This window comes from Malania oleifera, chromosome 1 (assembly GCF_029873635.1).
Source record: "Malania oleifera isolate guangnan ecotype guangnan chromosome 1, ASM2987363v1, whole genome shotgun sequence".
Lineage (NCBI taxonomy): Eukaryota > Viridiplantae > Streptophyta > Magnoliopsida > Santalales > Ximeniaceae > Malania > Malania oleifera.
In genome coordinates this window covers 68522825-68545153 of record NC_080417.1, presented here as the reverse complement: position 1 = coordinate 68545153, position 22329 = coordinate 68522825, and positions in this window count along the sequence as shown.

Genomic DNA, 22329 nt, shown 5'->3' with positions numbered 1-22329 from the left:
GATGCTGGACACCATGTCTCTATCTATGTTCGTCCAAACATCCATAGAAGTACTAACTCGAGTAGGCCAAAGTGGGAGAGGGGCAATCGAGGGCATAGGATAGCAAAGGTGCACCAACCGTCCGAAGCATAGTCGGGAACTGGAGTATACCCTGTCCAAATGATGAACAAGCACCTCTGTGATTTCATAGCCGACTATTTGCCTCACTGATATGCATAAGTGCTTATCCTTACTTGCAATCCTTCATCAAACACACAGCAGGTAAATGGAAAGCAGTAAATGAAAGCATGTAAATGAAAGAAAAAGTAAAAAGATCATCCCTTTATTATTCAGAATGTTTGTCACTAACGTCAGGAAATACAAACGGAGTAAGCATGTAATATACACAGATAGCACGTGAATGTTGCCGGTTGTCATAGGCCAACGGGCACTTCATGCACACACCGAAATAGGAATTGAAAACTATGCTACTCCTAATCTATCTTGGCTTTCAATGACATCTTAACTCTGTCACTAACCTAAGAGAGGTCGAAGAGGAACCCAGAGCTCGTGTTCGTAGCAATTATTTATAGGCTCTAGGGTTTACAAAGTTTGCTTTGTAATTTAGGAAGGTTTGTAGAAGATCTCGCGCAGCAGATTGTCACTGTCGAACAAGTCGCTCCTTCGTCATTCTTGTGTGTGCCCTGGTCGAGACTCGCATGAAGTTAGGGATTCAAATATTCAATTCCTTCGACTTCGTCGCACCTCAGGGTCTTGATGGTCAAGTTGATGGTGGAGACTTGTAGTATCTCGGTCTTCAGAAAATCTCAATATCTCAACATAGTCACCCCTAAAGGTCTCTCGGTTGAACACTTCGTCAAGACTCTCGATACTTCTAAATTTCAGTTCTATCTTAGCATCTTGATGTGGTTGCCCCAATGGGTCACGTGGTCAAGCACTTGGTCAAACCTTGCAGCAATTCGATCTCAGTATAAACCTTGGAGTTTGCAATGGAAGACTAAGTCGCCCCTGTGGTTTGCAAGTTGTGCCATATGGTCGAGTATCCTCTTCTTGTCCATTTATGCTCTAAAGTTTCTAGAGTTTGGCTAAGCATCTGAATTCGAGCTTCGAATCCTCCAAATTCTCCTTGGCTTCTTATAATGCCTAACTCCATGGTTTTAACCTATTTTTCCTGGAAAGACAAACAAACCTTGCATAACTCTGAACAATGATAACTTTGAGTCAATATATAATAAAATGAGGATAAGCATAGGTAAATGAGGGTTTAAAATCATATATTTTAGGGACTCATCACATCTCAACATCACTAATACACTTAACAAACTGAACTCATAAAATATTCTTCTATAATCATCTATATCAAATATCCTCAATCCAATTTAAGATTTAGTCCTACCACTCAGAAACAAGAACTGGCAATAGTTTACTATGGCTTTCCAGAAGTCGTCAGCTCAAGAAAATCACAGAAACAACCACGAAACTCTTGCCTCTAGGCCGCAAGATAGAACCCTGAACTCCAATCTCATCCCCTAACAACAACTGACTCATATCTTAATTTACTCATCTCCTATTCTCCTCACAATCCATTCCTATACTCTGGTATTGTATTCCGTTGTTTACTAAAGTTTGTAGAACCTAGCAACCTAGACTCTGATACCAAACTGTGATGCCCCGGTTTTTATACCATTTTTTTTCTCTTCAATAAATAATAAATATTAATCAAACATCGGCCACGTCAAAAAATTTGATACCATTAAAACATAACCTGACCCATAGCGAGTACCGGGTAATCAGTCAAAATTATATAAACAACCCTAACAGTGGAAGTCAATAATTACAAACCATCTAGAACACAAATACCAAGAGTACAAAATCAACTAAAAACTTTAGGGGAATCATACATCCCTAACTTAAAATACTCACCCTATCTATCAGGGTACCAGCTCCCCTTTATCTCGGAGCTCTATCTTCGGGTCTGTCACGATTTCCTAAAATATTTAGATATTTGGATGAGACACATCTTAGTAAGACAAAATAAATTATTTACAGTGTGTGGCAATATAAGTTTCTATATATCATAATATACTCATTTCAGTGATAATACCATCTGAGAAAAATATACTAATTATACTTATAATCATATAGATATAAAACATAAGCTTTTATAAGCTTCAATTCCATTTTTCAAACTCATTCACATGCAACCCATATTTATCAGCAAAAGTTTCTGAGGATAGGGGAGATTACACGCCCATACATGTAGCTCCCTTTAGCTCTAATATCATTTGTAACCTTACCCAAATAACTCGAGTGAGGCTGCAACTGATACTTATCAGGGCACTTACCTTACTCAGTAAGCCCTCGGGCGAATAGTTTTACTTCACCATAATTATTTATGTTATTAAACTCATACTTTTTCTTTTCTCATTACTATTTCATCATCCAGATCATGAGTGTCCTTGGTATCCAATACATACGCATTTGTAACTTATGGCTGCCCTGAGGATATCCTCCACGCCATGCTTCCCTCCATGGTTAAGGTTGTATGGCCCAAAGGTTGGATCTAAACCTCAGTTGGCCTACCCTGTTAGATCAAAATTGTAACGTCCCTCAATTTCTTAACATAAAATATCACATAATAAATAAAATGGTCAACCCGAACCCGTGGGTAGCGGGGACACCTGTCATACACAGCGGAAAACCTAGCAGCAATACACATAAAATCTCAAACATCCAGTCATAAAATATAATACCAGAGCATTCTATACATCCTCACATACATCCAAATATCTCTAGGGTCAAACACAAAATAACTCTGACGCTATTACAAAATCTTACCCTTCTCACAGGGTAATCTCACTAGCTTAACGGCGGCCCTGACCCGCCAGTCTCTCAGGAGCTCCTGAAAAATTAATTAAGTTTGGGGGTGAGACACTTCTCAGTAAGGGAAAATAAACTAAATACAGCTGTGTGGCAACATGAATATTTAATGCATTTGTACGTATACAGTACATTTCATAATTCTATAAACATAATCATATCGTACTGGGTAAACATATATTTTCACATCCGTTAACAAATCATATCATACATAAAATCATCTGTTATAACTGTAGTACTGAAAACAAACCCAGGATGACTAGCTAGCTGGTGTCATGTATTACCCCCCATGACGGGTTGTGCAGCCCGAAGGCGGGACCCGACAATGGCTGGCCGACCACTGCCGAATCAAATATGTCTGTAAGTACGATGAGCCCGCCACACCCTGGTCCGGACTGCCAGGTGGACGTCCACACTTTACTGAAAGCCACATCGACTATCCATCTCCCATCCCCTCGTAGGACGGTAGCACTAATAAGGCCTCGTGCCAAAATGAACCCATAGCTACGGTACCGAGCTCTTGGTCTGAACTAAACTAACATCCTGGTTGTGAAAACATATAATACATGATCATACGTAACATCATTACGGCCTCGTGCCGAAAACATAGATATGGCCTTGTGTCGAAAATATAAATACGTGGCCTCGCGCCAATAACATAAATACGGCCTCGTGCCGATAACATAAATATATGGCCTCGCGCCAAAATTGTTTCAGGTATATATATACTAAAAATATCTCATTTATCACACAATCGTCAAAACCATCACAACATAACTCATATTTTCATAAATGCCTGAAATCATGCTTGGTTCGTAAAATCTTTCACATCATAATACATTTCACATAAAATAATATTCATGCCACACATATGCTGTTAAAAGTCATACTTCATATTCTAAAAACGTGAATTATTTACATCTCATACATACATATACATTTTAATCATCATAGCAGTATTTTCCCAATCGTACATTTCATGCGTAATACACAATATAACATATGCTTTTCTGAAAATAAATTTACTCATAATCAATAATAATTTGTATGAAAAATTACTACTTTAGTTTATTCCCTTACCTGACTATTAAGAAATTCCTTAGGACCCAAAATTTCACGCCCTTGGCGCCCGAAATTTAATTCCTGCAATTTACATTTTTCCCCAGATTAATTAATCTATTTCTCCAAAATAATACTCATCTAGCCTTCCTTAGGCTCCATATACCTCAAATTAATATTTAAACTATTATTTAATATCCCTACTTAATTTTTTAAATTTTGCCTGCGGGTCCCAAAATTACACCCGTGGCGCTCACTCGAGCCCTAAATTTCAGAAATCCTATTTCAGTCGCAGATGCTTAATATTTTAGCATTTCTAAATTAATGCTAATTAATTAAAAATAAGCCCCTTAATAATCGCCGCACCCCAAATTTGGAGTTTTGGCCCGACACCCCCATGAGAATTCCGTCCCACTAGACTTGTAGAGAATCATCCCTAGATTCTCGTGGTGGTGTCCGTTCGTCAATTGGGCTTATATTTTGCAAGAAATTAAAGAAAAAGGGGGAAATGGCTTACCCCAGGGAATATGCTTACGCCGCTCCTATCACTGATCCGCTTCGGTAGAAACGACGGCAGCAGCGAATGGAGTCCAGTGGTATCTTCGGATTTTCGATCGGGCAAAAATCCGTCACGAAATCAAGGAGAGAGGGAGAGAGAACGTGAGGAGAGAGAGAAGGTTCCTGAGAGTTGCAGAAGAAAAGAAATAAAAATGAAGAAGAAGAATATGGGGGGGGGGGGGCGTTCATTTAATTTTAATAAAACACCTGAAGATTCAGAAGCTTCGGGTGGTTAACATATTTATATATAATAATAATAATAATAATAATAATAATAATAATAATAATAATAATATATTTAATTAATATTAATAATATATATTTTATAAATAAAATAAAAATAAATTTTAATTAATTTTTTTTCTTTTTCTTTTTAAATTCGTTTAATTAATTAATTAATTAATATATATATTTTAATTAATTTAATAATTATTTTTTTAAAATTTATTTATTTATTTATTTATTTATTTATTTTTTTTGGAAATCAATTCACTAATTTTTTTATATCTCTATTTTTGGGGTTTTTTACAAAAATAAACAATCCATATACCCATCTGTAGTACGAATGACTTGCCTAACCCTAGTCCAAACTCTAGGGGGCAAAACTACCCTTCTCACTAGCTCATTCGACTATCACGCCACACTCTCCATGAGATCGTGTGATTGCACTTATCATCCACTAGCATTGGTGCCATGCTTTCTATCACAATCCGTCCATCAGGGTTATCATTTTCACATTTACACATTCACATTCCAGTATTCCCATTTCAACATTCACAATTCAGTATTCACATTGTAGCATTTGCATTGCAATATTCAAATTTCCATATTTACATTTCAATATTCCCAATTCAGTATTCGGAATAGGTTCTTATTTCATGTATTTCAACATTTCTCAGTATAAAACATATCATTATTTCATACTACCACATTTATCATAGAAATCATTTCTATACATATATATCATGTTCCATCATTTTTCTAGTAAACATATCCATATTATATATTTCCTCATTTCTTATAAAGTACTCTTTGATATATCACTTTTTCATTGTTTCTCAAAAAAACAATTGAAAGTTAAGGAGTTGTCTCAAGAGGGTGGTGAATTGGATTATTAAAATTTCTTTTAATTCCTTTCGTGAATTCTTAACCTCTTGTTAATCTAGAAATCACACAACCAGACCTTATTTGTACAATCAATCTACTAACCAATACTTCAACACAACACAAACAAAATTGGTTTATAATCATAAGTTCAATAGAAAATTAATTAAGTTATAAACCTTTATAAATAAGTGTAAGTTTGGTAACTTGAATACTTGGTAGATTTTCAGATATTCTTCCAACAATTCAATTCAACCAAAATGATCAAAACAAAATATACAAGTTAGATTGATTCCAGCAATGCTTTCAAGATTCAACACTTTAATAACTCAAAGTAATCAATCAAAAAATACAATATGTAGCACTTTGGCAATTTTCATCTTTGTTTGTATGTAGTCGTGTGAATATATGTAAGCCCTGTGAATAATGAATTTGATTTCTCAATATGCTGCACAATATGAAACCCAACACTCTTTCCAAAAACTTAGACCTTAAATAAACTTTCAGTTAATAAGTCTTGGGTGTTGAACCAATCAACGTACTCTTTTACGGTTTCCGCAATTTGTACTGATCAACTAAACGTACTTCCTTTCGGTTTTTGCAAATTCCAAAAAACAAATTAACCTTGAGTTTATTTAATATCTAATCCACGTAGTGTATATGATCACAAATTGAAACACAACCACGCAGTTTATATTTGCTAGAAATTAAATAAAGAATAAGGAAAGAGAGTGACACCACATTTTTTACGAGGTTAGACTTATCTCCAGCCTATGTCCTCGCCTTTGGCCAATACCACCAAAGGATTTAACTATGTCATTACCTTCTAGGCTAAACAAACTTTTTCCAAGCGATACCCACGTTTAAACACTCCTTAAGTAGACTACAACTACCCTTCTCTATGTGATACCCACACTCGATCACTCCTTCAATAGGCTAGAGCAGTGCCTCTCAAAGTGATACCCCACACTTGGTCAACGATCCAACAACCTGGAATCATCAAGAAACAAGAAACAATAGCTCCATACAATGAAGATCAAGAGAATTTATCACCGAGTTCCTTCTAGATGAGAATTAGAAACTTAGAACTCAGAGGTAGGATGGATCAGCACTTCAGAAATTCAGCAATTCAGTTGTGCAAAGTGTTGAGCAAGAGAGAGCTTTGTTTGCAAGGTAGCTTTCAGCAAATTTTTCAATTCTTTCTTTCTTGAAGTATAATTTGATTTGCAAAACCATGTATTTATAGGCTTCTAAAAGTGATTTCGTGTTATCCAAGTTTACTTGGAGTGCCTTCCAAGTTTTCATTAATTTTGGGGCTCAAGAAACCTTTATTTGAAATTTAAAACATTTAAAATTTCTAACGGTTAACAGTATTTAGACAACTGAACTATCAGGTTCGGTCTTCTGATGTTTCTTAATACACTGAAAAATTTGAACTAGACATAGGTTCAAACCACTGAACTATGGGTTCAGACATCTGAAGTGTTCTGCCTGTTCTATATTTAAACAAATAAATCTTTAGTAGATTGAACTAATTCTTCAGTTTTCTGAATAAATTCTTTAGACCTCTGAAATAAAACTTCAGTCGTCTGATGTAAAAACCTAAAATTTCATACCATTTTTTTTCTTTCCAAATAATATATAAAATTTTTCCCAACTAGTATATAAAATATATTGATAATCATTTGACTCTGATACCCCTGAAATCACCTATGCAGTGGAAAGCTTAAAGTCGTATATCCATAATTACAATACTAGAATCTAATATTAACCCAAAGCATACATACATAGTTATACATCATCCCAACACCTTCTACCCAACACTCCTGAATACTACTCAAAAATACAATCCCCTGATAACACTTACCCTTCAGATAGGGTAGTGTAGATGACCTCTCTAACTGCGAGCCTAATCCACTCGTCTAACTGGATCACGTGAAAAGTAATAATTTACTGGGATGAGACAATGCTCAGTAAGAAGAAATATGCTATTACTTGTGTGTGGCAACTGAGTCTACATAAATAATTTACTAATAAATAACTGAACTAAGATATCATGTAAATACTGTGCAACTCACACCTACATGGCTTAAAATACAATTGTATTATCTAAGTTTTCTATTTATCCATATTGATAAGAATATAATATATCCGCCGTTCTTCTGTAAATCTGTATATATATATATATATATATATATATATATATATATATAAATAATTAAGAAATATCTTTGGAAATATATATGTCATGATTTAACCTCTCATGATAGCATTGTGCGGCCCGTAGGCTGGACTTAATTTTGGTTGACCTACCAAGATAAGTCACCTGAATACTCTATCAATCCTTAGACCGACCATATTGCAATCCCTACAAAGGCACGGTACTGGTATCTACCTCGTCAAACCGGCCTCCTCAACCCAGATGTCTAGGGAACCTGTAATCCCTCCATAGGCACGGTTGACGGAATCCACACACTATCTGAGATATGTGGTTGCACTCTGATATGAAATAGTAACAGTACCATGCTCTATTGACTAAATCTGTCTGAAATAATTCATCAAGGATCTGATACTGTATAATACTAATATATATATATATATGTATATATAATTATCTTGCTGTTTCATCATGATTCCAAAATAACCATAACACTATAAATCTGATCTGAAATACTGTATTATCTGACTAAAGTAACTGTAATATCTGACTGAAATAACTGTAATATCTTACTGTAATATTTGATTGAATAATCTGTAATATCTGAGTGTTATGGTTTTGGAAATCATGACATTTTGTAAATAATGTAAAATATATATCTGTATAATATCCATAAAATATATGTCTGATAAATATTTTTCTATCTGTATAATATATATTTGTAAAATATATCTATCTATATATACACTGTAATTCATAATTCTGTAAAATCTAGTAAAATATGTTTCTATGCAAAAACACTGTAAATATTGATATTCTGAAAAACTGTATAAATCCTGAACTGATTTAATATTAACTCATGCCACACAATTAAATAAACAAAAACCCATGTAATAAAATTTGTATTTTCTGATAATAAAAATAATTTATACCCTGTAGAATTCACCCGGAAGCACATATGTACTACTGATGAAATTTTTGAAATTCTTAGCATAGCATATTTCCCTTACCTTGGCTAACTGAACTCATCTACCGATTCTAGCCCATGCCCACGACGTTCATAATTCCATTTCCCTAAAATATCATAGATAGATACATATATATATATATATTCCTGTCAAATAATTGAATTCCTAGAATAATCTCAAACTCACATTTCTCAAATTATAAACTATTCATTATCTTACCTGAATTCCTGGGAACACCCACTAAAAACTTAGCCTGCCTGCTGTGTATATACCAACCCTGAATTGTATAAAATCCCAATTTCTCAATTTAATCTCAGAAATACATTCATACCTAAGCTTATACCTTTTAATAAATTAATAATCAATCCAAAAATACCCAAATAACACCCTTATTTCAGTCTTGGGATGGTGCCCCAAGACTCCAAATTGAAATTATGCTCTACCTACGTTGTAGAGAATCTTCCCAGGAACCCAGTGGTGGTTCATCCATTTGACATAGGATTTAAGAAAAATTGAGGTAAGAGTGAGAATTTACCTTACCATAGGGAATATGCCTATGTCAATCCTACGACAAATCAGCTCCGATAGATATGTCGGTGGCGAATATAGGAACCCAACAGTACCTTCCGTTTTCCGATCGGCTGCATATCCGCTGAGAAAATGAGAAGAGAGAGGAGGGAGACAGAGGAGTGAGAGAGAGTGGAAAAACGTGAACTGAAAGAGGGGCACAACATTCTGAATTTAAATTCATTTCAATCCTTCCCGATTCTTTAGGATGGATTGATTACTTATATATATATATATATATATATATATTATAATATTATAATATTATATTATATTAATATATCATATTATTTAATCAATAATTATTAATTAATTAATTATATTTATTTACTTATTTATTTATTTATTTATTTTTATTTTATACTTTATTTATTTATTTATTTTTATTTTTTATTTTATTTTATTTATTTATTTTTTGTTACTACATCTGAGGTACATCTTCATACTTCTAAGGGTACACCTCAGTCGTCTGGGCAGACCAACTTCAGAATTTTCATTTTTTGGTTTCAAAAATCCGTTTTGCTATCTTACTTTTATTTCTTATAAAACTTTTTCCAAGGTTTAAAATAAGGTCTCTAAGTCCATAATTAACCCTAGAGGAGCTTCAAAAATATTTCAAGAGATATTTAAAAAAGAAGTACTTACATAAAGACTTCTTATGACTTTTGACATTCTAAGCTCTTAAGTTCTTCCTACTTTTCTTTAGGCTCTCTTGCTTTGTCTTTCTTTGGCTCCATCTTGTCTTCACGCTTCAATATTCTTTAAGCTTTTTAGCAAGTCCTTTTAACATCCATGCTCTCATGATCTTCAAGCTTTATTAGGATTTATTTAATCATCTTTCTTTGAAGTATAAGCTTTCAATGAGCCTTGTGAGCATTTGACCTTGAATTCACATACTTGAAACCTGAAATATCATCACTTAACCAAATATGTTAAGTTCATCTTATTTGTTATCATCAAAAAAAGATTTTAAGCCTTGTAAGGCCAACAATCTCCCCCTTTTTGATGATGACAAATAAGGAGCAAAAAATTAAGTAAGCCTTAAAAAGGCTCCCCCTTACAATAAGCATCATCTTAACAATATTTGTAATATCAAGATCAATTTCAATATCATGCTTGTTGACCTCATAGGTCACACCCGATTTTGATAATGACAAATACTCAAGTATTTGATGGCTATCTAGTTTATGTGCAAGTATATAATTAGCAAATCAAATTGATGGCGCATGAAGTAGAGCTTGAAGACCCTGAAGACTGTATTATGTTGTATTTCAATTCATTTCTCATTTGGGTCTGTAATAGTAAATAGGAAATGGTATGTAATAATCAATGCATTACATCCATGATTAGATAAATAAGCTCAAAAAGACCTAGATTGACCTTAGGTCACCCATGTATGCATAAAAGAGTGCCCTATTAAAATTAAGTTAATCACCATATGAATAAGGACAGCATTTTAAAGAGAAAAGGACCAAAAATGCCCAAATTGGCATGTTCGGTCGACCGAACTCAGTTACACTGAGATCCTTGGTCGACCAAACTCCCACCGGATCAACAAGTTGACTGCTTGGTCGATCGACCAGAAACATATAGCAATGACCTGGTCGACCGAACCTCCACCAAGTCAACAAGTTGACTGCTTGGTCGATCGACTAGAAATATATAGGCAATGCCTTGGTCGACCGAACCCCCTACGTGGGAATTTCCAACCGCCCGGTCGACCAAACCTTCTAGTTCAAATTGATCCAGTCGACCGAACTACTTGGATTTGGAAAATCACCTTTGAAAGCCTCAAGTACGGTCGACCATATTTATAGTTCAAAATACTCCCAATCGACCGAGCCCAGACACTCGATCAACCAAACCTTAAGTACGATCGACCAGTGCTTTTGGGTTAGCGAATTTTACCGAGGTTAAAAATGATATTATTTTTATTAACCTCATATAAAATTTTTCTAAAATGACTAATATGTCTTGAACGGTTATAACTTTGGGGAATTCTATATATACCCACTCATTTGCAAAAATTAGTCAATGATTAGCAAACTCAATTAGCAAAAATCCTCTGAAACTCAAAAATTCCTACTCCCATTTCTAAGCGTCCTACACTTATTCTTACTCACTCTTATTGCTAAAATCACTTTTTAAGTATGCTTGAGTGTTCTTCTCATTAGGCTTAAGCTCTCTCTTGTTCTTGTTGATTGAGATTATTTTATTAGAGAGCAAAGCTTCAAATTTCCCTAGGAGACTTTGTTAATAAGTCTTCCTTAGGAATAGTTCATTGAGCCTTTGGGTTTTGCATTGTCATTGCAATACTCAAGGAGTTCTCATTGTGTATTGATTGCTAAAAATATTTTACAAATCATTTTCAAAATATCTCTTGTGCTTATCTTTGAGAAATACATTTTGAGATATTTGCTTGAGTGCTAAAAATCTTTGTTGTTATATCCTTTGATTGATATCATCATCTTGACACAAAGATTAAATAATTTTTTACAAATCATTTTTGAATATCTCTTGTGGTTTATTTTGAGAAAAACATCTGTTGAGATATTTGAAGTGTACTTATGATCTTTGCTGCTGCATTGTGATTGAGACTATTATTTTGATACAAAGATCCTATCACTTACACTCTCATGTACTGATTGCATTATTTGCATAAATCTTTGAGAGTAGACACTAAGACGACATTGAGCTTATCTTATCATATCATTTGGTGGTGTATTGATTACATTGGTACATAATCTGTTTAGTTGAGAAGCATATTAATTGTACGCAAATTTTATTATGAAATCTGTTGTATTATAGGTGTGCCCTGAGGGGGCGGTAATCCAGTTTGGTAAGGATTGTGTGTAAAGGTTGAGATCAGCCCTATGCTAATTGACCTGGTTGTTTAGGTGCCGCTCCAGCCGTTAAGTGAGTTTATAATGGTAATCCTTGTGCTTGTTAGCCAAGGCAGGGACGTAGGCAATTTGCCGAACCTTGATAACATTTTTGGTGTCATCTCCTTTACTGCTTTATTGTGCATGCTTAGTTAATTTATTTGTCCAATTTAATTTCCGCTATATATTTATATTGATTTACTTTATCTGCACTAGATTGACTTTAGACTTGCGTAATACTACTATTAGTGGATTGTCCTAGGGGATAAAATTTGATAATACCAATTCACCCCCCTCTTGGGATTACGGTAAAGCTAACAATGCTTATATATCAAGATCATATCCTTCACATCATTCAAAATCAAATACCATTATAACAACTTAAATATACAGTATCATGCTTAATTTTTGAGCAAAATTTCTCCCCTTTTTGACATCAATCAAAAAGAGTAAGATATCAAGAAAAAATATAAATATTAAGGTATTAAGCAATTGTAATCAAAAGTTTGCATTCATCATGCATGATAAGATAAACAAAAAGTTCCAAAGAAGCATGAGAAAATACAAAAGATTTTATATCATAATTTTCAATGATTTCTATTAATAAGCATAAATCATAATATCATTATTTTAACAATCCTAACTCCCTTAAATGAAATGTATCTTATATTCAATAAATTCAAATTTTATATCCAATTGAAACTATGTATTCATGAAGATACCAATTGTGCTTTTAAATTTATCATGTCATGCTCAAATATTAATTTATTTTCATGTAAGTGCTCATGGATACCAATATTAAGAATAATACCTATTGGCCTAAACACGGCTTACAACTCTTAATTTTGATGATAACAAAGTGAGGGTATTTAATTTTCTTCAAAGTTGTGGTGTTTCAGGAAAAAACGTATATTGAAGCCTAACATACTTCACAAGGAACCATTTGAAAGCTCATATCAAATTCAGGTGATCAATATGTAAAGCTCAAGAATCAATGAAAATCCAAATTTAAAAAAATAAAGATTTGAAAGCTCATATCAAATTTAATATTAAAAAATCAAGGATCATTGAAGCTCAGAAATAAAGAGAACTCAAAGCAGCAATGAAGAGTCAAATGTCTCATTAGGAAATGCTTTGTAAGTACTTCAAGTATATTTCAAGTATGAAGTTTTTGTTGAAACTCATTAGGCAAAAAAGACTTAGAGACCTTATTGTAAACTTGGAAAATATTTTTTAAAGAAAACAAATTAACATTCCAAGAAATGAGGAGCAAAGAGAGTTAGTTCAAGTATATTTTGAAAACCAAAATTTTGTCTTGACAAGAGCCCGACTAAACTTGTCAGTCGGCTGCCAACTTAAGGGTTTTTAAAATACACAGACATAAGGTCGTCAAGCTACTACCTGGACCTTAACAGGCGCCTGACGAGGTAATTTGAGAAGCCTGTTTGGGTTTCATCAGGCTACCATCACCCTACTACCTGTGTTTTTTTTTTTTTTTTAACTGAGAATTTCAGTGATAGGCACCTGACCACAAGGTGATAGGCGACTGCCACCCTATTGCCTGTGAAAAATAGCTGTGTATTTTTTTTAACGAGCACCTGACCAAATTTCATCAGGCTGCTGCCACGCAGCAAATTTCAAATTTTATAACGGACAAATTTTTGAAAATTAGATTGCTTGGGGCTCACACTTGGTTAAAACTTGGACACCACTCCAAGTAAACTTAGCGAACAAGTTAAATGACTTTCTACATCTATAAATAAGCCTCAAAACTAAGAATTCAATACCTAGAATAAAATTCAGCATTCAAACTCTTTTAATTACTCTCAACACTCAAAGGCTCTCTCACTCTCATCTTGTGCATGAAATTTTCTGAGGCTTTGCTGATTACAAATCACCAATCTTGTGCCACAATTTAGAATTCTTTCAATCATTGAAAGAACTATTTGGTGATACACTTTCTTGAGCTTCAATCTAAGTTTCATATTTGAATTACTTTGAAGTAAATAGATTGAATTTGTACTAATAAACTCTTTTGAGAGCATCTCTTATACACCTTCTTTTGAATTTTGTCTTGTAGATTGATTGACAGTTCAGGTGCTTGAATCGTTGGACCGACAAGAGGATATCGTTTGTAGAGGCACACTCTAGCCTAATTGAAGGAGTGGTTGTAATGGTGTTGTTCTGCCCGAAAAGGAACTGATATAGTGGAATCCTTTGGTATTTGCCAAAGGTGAGGATGTAGGCTGAGGATAAGCCAAACCTCGTAAAAACTTGGTGCTCTTCTCCACCCTACTCTTTAATTTCTGCACTATGTTTATATTTGTGGATGCTAAGTGCAAGTTGCAGGGCTTAAACATTGAAATTCAAAGAAGACTCTTAATTTTATAAAGTACATTTCAATTAACTATTTGCGGAAACCCACAAGGGAGTACGTTGGTTAATTTGCGGAAATCTTGATTAAGAGAATGAAATACAAACCAAATCAAAACAGGACTTGCATTCATATTACAGGGTTGTTACCAAAAAGCTGAAAGCAATTCAGTAAGTTGCAACCTCTTGGTTATTTTGGTTATTAGCATTGATCATTGTGTGGTTGGTTTGATTGTTTAAATTTTTAAGCAAATTGTTGTGTGTTTTGGTTTTTGATTGTTAATTGATTTACTTAAGTTTTGGTTATAATGTACTAAACAAATAAGTAAAGGATTTAAAAAGAACTTAAAATTTTTAAATAACCCAATTCACCCCCCTCTTGGGAACACTATTCTATTTTCAATACCAATATCATATCAATATCATCTATGTCATAACATGCTTATGTTTATCCACTAGTCAATAATGCAAATGTGATCTATCATTAGCATGTAAATTGATATGGTCAAGAATTAATCTTATACTCAAATATCAATATCATATCAATATCATCACATGCTCATGGATACAAATATGCTGTCATGCTCAAGTATCAATTAACATACTTATGGATACCAATATATTTCATAGATACCAATACTAATATCATATCATACCAAGATTCATGCTTCTTATTCATGCTTAATAATTTCATGCTCAAATTTGCAATGTATAGTGAGTCATAAATTTTCAATATGAGTCAAGTAAATATCATGTCTTTGGTAATATAAAATCATACATGTTAGCATTTTAGCATAGCATATCAGCATATAGTTCATATTAGTATCTCATCACATATGCATATCAGAATATCAACATTTAGCATGTAGCATATCAACATATATAAGCATGGAGCATATTAATGCATTGTGCATTGTGCTACAATTGTTCAAATTGTTCTCATGTTTTGTGAGTATTTCTTATTCTTAAATATCTTTTCTTAATCAAAATACTCATGTAATAAGCTCAATTTTTCTTTAGATTTTCTTTCTTTTGATTTCATAAGAATACCCAAAATTCATATTGCTTTCCAAATCTTAATATTTTCTAAGTTAAGCCTTGTGCAAATCATCCTATGATTTTGGCCAACAATGCCTTTTGTTTGTATTTGTTTCAATGATATAATTGTCAATGAGCTCTTAAACTCTTCTTTGAGATTTTTCATTTCAACTAGTTTAATATACTTGATTTGGATTAAGTAGCTTTCTTAATTTCTAAAAGGAATAACTAATCCAAATATCTTTGATGTCATTGGTTTATGAATTAGTCTTTCATCTTGGTACCCATACTTTCTTGGGTCCGGATGGTTTAACAAGAGATATTTCTTTTACTTTCCAAACTTATTTAGTTTTCACACCTTTTCTTTTTAACGGACATTAAAACTTTATATGTCCCTTTTTCTTACATAGGAAGCATATAGTGTGAGTATAGGCATTAGAGGAGGTGTTGACATAGTCTTTGGATGCTTTTGTGAAGTACCACATATAGAGGTTCTTTTTCTTTATATTTTCAACTCCATTGAATCTTATATCCTCTTTATTTAAAGACATTCTTTGTGCACCTATCATTTTATCAAAGTTTTCTTTTCCTCTTATGAAATTGTGAATTATTTTTTCTTGATCTTCAATTTTTTCCCTTAAGATCACTGATTTCTATGTCTTGAGTATTTTTATCCTTTTCTTGCACCTTTTCTTGGTTTTGAGACACCTTGATGATTTTAATTTCGAATTCAAAAATATATATGTCTTTCTTATGATTTTTAGATCTTAGGTCTTCTAGTTCTTTCATCTCCTTTTCATTCTTGCTTTCTAGTTTATTGATTTTTTAATCCTTTTCTCTTTCAACAAGTTTTAAAGATTCTAATTCTTTCATTACACCTCCATTCTTGTTTTTCAATGATGTGTATCTTTAGTCACATTAACTAAAATCTTATGTTCCTTGAATAATTCATTTTGAAGTTATTCATAGGAAGGCATACTTTCATCACTAGAATCATTAGATGAATCACTACAAGACTCATTAATTGATTTGGATGAGGTGCTTTCCTCATCGTCCCATGCCATATAGCAAGCAACCTCTTGTTCACTTGATTCATTATCGGAACTACGTGTACTCATATTGTCCCAAGTAGTGGCTTTCATTGCCTTTTTCATTTTATTTTTGGAATTTTTCTTAAGCTTTGGACAATCCGATTTTAGGTATCCTACTTTCTTGCAATTATAACATGTAGGTGGTTCTTTCTTTGTTTCTTTCTTATTAGTTTTTTCCTCATCTGATTTTGAGTTCTGAATTTTTCTTTTGAATTTATTTTTCCTTCTAAGTATTTTTGCATGTTTCTTAGATATGAAGACTATTTCATCTATATCCATTTCTTCTTCATCTTCATCGCAAGAACTTTTGTTTGAGGCTTTAAGTGCTATGGATTCTTGGGTTTTTGTTTTTCCACTTCTTTGATTCATGGCCACCTCATAGGTGAAAAGGGATCCTATGAGTTTGTCTACGAATGTATTTTTGAGATTTCTTCCTACTGCAATTGCTGTAGATTTAGGTTTCCATATAGGAGGAAGTCCTCTAAGGATTTTCTGGATCATCTCATAAGTTGAATAATTTTTTCCCCAAGGCATTTAAAGAATTTATTATGTGTTTGAACCTAGTATACATGTTTGTAATTGATTTAACCGGGTTCATCTTGAAAGCCTTAACTCGCTTATGAGCATGTCTATTCTACTATCTCTAACATCAATGGTTCCTTCATAGGTAACTTCTAACTTGTCCCATATTTCTTTAGCTGACTTACATGCCATGAACCTATTAAATTCATTTATATCAAGAGCACAATATAATGCATTCATAGCACTTGAGTTTACTTGTAACATCTTGTAATCAATGTCGGTTAAGTCCTTTTCTTCTTTAGGAATTTTTTTGTCATCTACAGTTTTTGTAGGAATGTGGTCACCATGTGTGACAACCTTCCATGCTTTCCAATCCATGGTTTGTATATAAATTTTCATCCTTTGTTTCCAAAATGTATAGTTTATACCACAAAAGATGGGTGACCTAATTGAGGATTGACCCTCTCTAAAGGGAGCAACTCCTATATATGCCATCTAGATATTTATGTAGCGACTACTTAGGATTTGCTACAACTTGCCTCCAATACCAATTGAAAGTTAAGGAGTTGTCCCAAGAGGGGGGTGAATTCGATTATTAATTTTTTTTAATTCCTTTCATGAATTCTTAACCTCTTGTTAATCTAGAAATCACACAACCAAACCTTATTTGGACAATCAATCCACAAACCAATACTTCAACACAATACAAACAAAATTGTTTTATAATCACAAGTTCAGTGGAAAATTAATTAAGTTATAAACCTTTATAAATAAGTGTAAGTATGGTAACTTGAATACTTAGTAGATTTTCAGATATTCTTCTAACAATTCAATTCAACCAAAATGATCAAAACAAGATATACAAGTTAGATTGATTCCAGCAATGCTTTCAAGATTTAGCACTTTAATAACTCAAAGTAATTAATCACAAAATACAATATGCAGCACTTTGATAATTTTTAGCTTTATTTGTATGTAGCCGTTTGAATATATGTAAGCCCTCTAAATAATGAATTAGATTTCTCAATATGTTGCACAATATGAAATCCAACACTTTTTCCAAAAACTTAGACCTTAAATAAACTTTCAGTTAATAAGTCTTGGGTGTTGAACCAATCAACGTACTCCCTTACGATTTTCGCAATTTGTATTAATCAACTAACGTACTTCCTTTCGATTTCCGCACATTCCCAAAAACAAATTAAACTTTAGTTTATTTAATATCAAATCCACGTAGTGTATATGATCAAAAATAGAAACACAACCACGCAATTAATATTTGCTGAAAATTAAAGAGAGTAAGGAAAGAGAGTGACGCCACGTTTTTTACTAAATTCGACTTATCCCTAGCCAACGTCCTCACCTTTGGCCAATACCACCAAAGTATTCCACTATGTCGTTCCTTTCCGGGTGGAACAAACCTTTTACAAGCAATACCCCACACTTAAACACTCCTTAAGTAGGCTAGAGCCGCGACTCTCCAAGTGATACCCCACACTCGATCACTCCTTCAATAGGCTAGAGTAATGCCTCTCCAAGTGATACCCCACACTCGGTCAACGATCCAACAACCTAGAATCTTTAAAAAACAAGAAACAATAGCGACGTACAATGACACTCTCACAAAGAGCAGATTAGTACAAATTCAATCACGATGAAACCTAAGGTGTAGTCCCAAGAGAGGGGTGATTTGGGTCTTTTAAAAATTCCTTAGATCGTTTTTGTTCTTTTTTACAATCTTTTAAGGCTTTCTTGTATTCTTGTTAACCGGGAAATCCACACAAACTCCTATTTCCTCTAATTAATCCACAATCACAACAACCACAATCAATCAATCAACTATTCAAGAAAAACAACCATGCACCAAGAAATCAATTTGGAATATTTAGCGACCCTATATATGAATGTGAAGTTCCTGTAATTGGCTTTTGAATTTGAATATTAAAATGAAATCTAAGCACCTTTTTAATATAAGAATTTAAATAAACCTTCAGCTAATTGGTTTTGAGATGTTAACCAATCAACGTACTTCCTTTCAGTTTCCGCAAAAGATCGATTAACCAACGTACTCCCTTTCGGTTTCTACAAGCCCCAAAACAAATTAGACTTTGGGTTTACTTAATTTCCAATATGCGTTACTTTATGATTAAAAAAATTAAAACATCCACGCAGGTTATATCATTGCTGAAATGTAAAAGATAGTAAGGGAAAGAGAGTGACACCACCACTTTTACGAGGTTCGGCTTACCCCAACCTACGTCCTCGCCTTAGGTTAACCTCCTAAGGAATAAACTATACCTTGTTCCTTCCAAGTGGAACAAAAACCTTACAACAATTACCCTTTTTTTTAGGAAGAGAAACCTCTCCAAAAACCAACTTGTGCTTGGTCCAACGATCCAACAAAAATTTGAACCGTCAAAGATCAAGATGAAAGAAATAGATCGGCGTACAAAAACACTCTCACAATTCAGAGCAGGTTGTACAAATTAAATTCTAAATCGTACTTCAAAAAACAAAGCTAAATAGAAAATGTGAAGCTTTAAAGGTTTAGAAGTCACCAATGGTTCTTAAAAAAATTTTGAATGCAACTCGGAACCAATCTCTTGTTTGTCAATCCACCAATATTGTATAATTTTTCTACAGCAAAATGATGTGAGCGTACAAAAACTTTTAGGAGAATTTTAGTGCAGGGATCGTATATAACTTCGACGTATTGCTCGTTTGATCTTTTTGCTACTTTTGCTTGTATCTTTTTTCATTGCTCAAAGGAGGTATTTATAGACCTTTTCAAATAAAAGTTTCCTCATTTAACACAAAGCATTTAGGTAACTTTTCAAAATGCATTAAATTATAGAATTAATTTTGAAAATCTTCCTTTTAGGTAAATTTTTCAAAAAATAGTAAATTATAGAATTAATTTTGAAAATCTTCCATTTAGGTAATTTTTCAAAAAAAAATATTAAATTATAAGATTAATTTTGAAAATTTTCCCACAAGTTTGAAATTCAAAGATTTTTAATTTTGCCAATCTTCCCACAAGTAAAAAATTCTCAATTTTGACAATATCCCCGCAAGTTTGAAATTAAAATATTCTTAATTTTGACAATCTTTCCACAAATAAAAAATTCTCAATTTTGATAATCTCCTCGCAAGTTTGAAACTCAAACATTCTTAAATTTGACAATCTTTAAAACTTTAGTTTACTTGAAAAACTTAATTTGAACACTTTAAAAACATTTTAAAGAGTTTTTCAAATAATGATCTCTAGGTATTTGATTCTTAAGGAGTTTCACATATCTAAAAAGTATTGACTTTGAAGTACTTACAACAATCCTTCTAATCATGGTCTTCTTAATCACTAAGTTTTTCAGCCTCTCGAGGTTCACTTTTGACTTTAAGATTTGCTTGGCCTTTAACCTCTTCATCTGTCGTTCATTACTTCAATATTCTGAGGAGCTTCCACTAGATTGACATTGGTCTTCAGCTTATCAACCGTAAGTGTCCTTTTACCTAGATTTGAAATCAAATCATTCAACACCACATGTTAAAGCATCCTTCATTTTGTTATCATCAAAATAAGATTAAAAAGCCTAGTTAGGCCAACAATCTCCCCCTTTTTTATGATGACAAATGAGGAGCAAAAAATATGAATAAGCGTTAAAAAAAATCTCCCCCTTACAACTAGCATTATTCTACTCTCCCTTACAATAAGCATTATTTTAACAATTTGTAAATTCAAGACCAATCATGCTCATTGCTCAATTTTTCATTCTTATCATGCTCAACATGCCCAAATATGATTTTTCACTATCATGCTATCATGCTCAACATGCTCAAATATGATTTTTCACTATCATGCTATCATGCTCAACATGCTCAAATATGATTTTTCACTATTATGCTCAACATGCTCAAAATTCAATATCATACTCTCAATCGTGCCAAAATTTTTGCTAAAATACTACTCCCCCTTTTGACATCAATCAAAAATGGTAAACATTCAAATGAACATACAATCACACACTTCTCAATCATGCCAAAATTCAATATCATATTTCAAATTGGGCATTCTTATTTCATATGTGTTGTGACATCTTTGAATTTTTAATCATGCATATGGTGCCCAACATTCATATTTGTGAAAAAAAAAATACTTAAAAAATTACATTTGTCATGCATAATGCATCATTCAAATATTAAGATCATGACAATATTACCAATGCTCATAATTATGTTGTATTGCTAAAAAATCAAGTGATATATTCATGGATACCAATATACATCTTAGATATTCATGTTGAAGTTTTATCATGCACTTCTCATAGATGCCAATTTTTCATTTATTCATGTGATCATAAGCATACATGGTCAAGAAATTTCAAAAATCATGTTTCATACTTAATAACTTTATGCTCAGATTTTCAAAATACCAATTTCAAGATACCAAATTTTCAAACATCCACATGTAGCATGCTGCATATCACATATCATGAGCCTATTTTTCAAGCAACAAGGAAAGCAATCCACGCTAAGTGTTGTATTATACAAAACATCAAAAGTACAACCCAAAACAAACTTAGATCACACAAAGAGACAAACCCTAGGTCAGTTAACTAACACTTTTATGTTTCACAGACAAGTCTAGGGTTGCTCTATCAGTTAGTAGGCTGACGTCAGTGTCAGTTGGCTAATTACTCTCGGGTTCAAGGCAATTTACCTCAATCAGTTGGTTGACCTCAGAGTCAGTTGGCTGACTAGCCTCTTTTCCAAAAGAAAAACACTTCAGTTAGTCGGCTGACCTTAGAGTCAGTTGGCTGACTGTAGATTTTTTTTAAAAAATTGTCCTTTTAGTTTGTTTCTCTATTATGTAGTAGACTAAACTCTCTTCTAATGATTATAAATCTATCTTCTGAGAGTTTTTAGTAAAGATATCAACACATTGCTCATTTGTATTGATGAATTCTAGAATGATGTCTTCTTTTTTAACATGATCTCTTAGGAAGTGGTGTCTTATGTCAACGTGCTTTATTTTTGAGTGTGAAATAGGATTTTTAGATATGTTAATCGCACTCGTATTATCACACTTAATTGGTATAGTTGTGTATTTCAAATTGAAATCTCTTAATTGT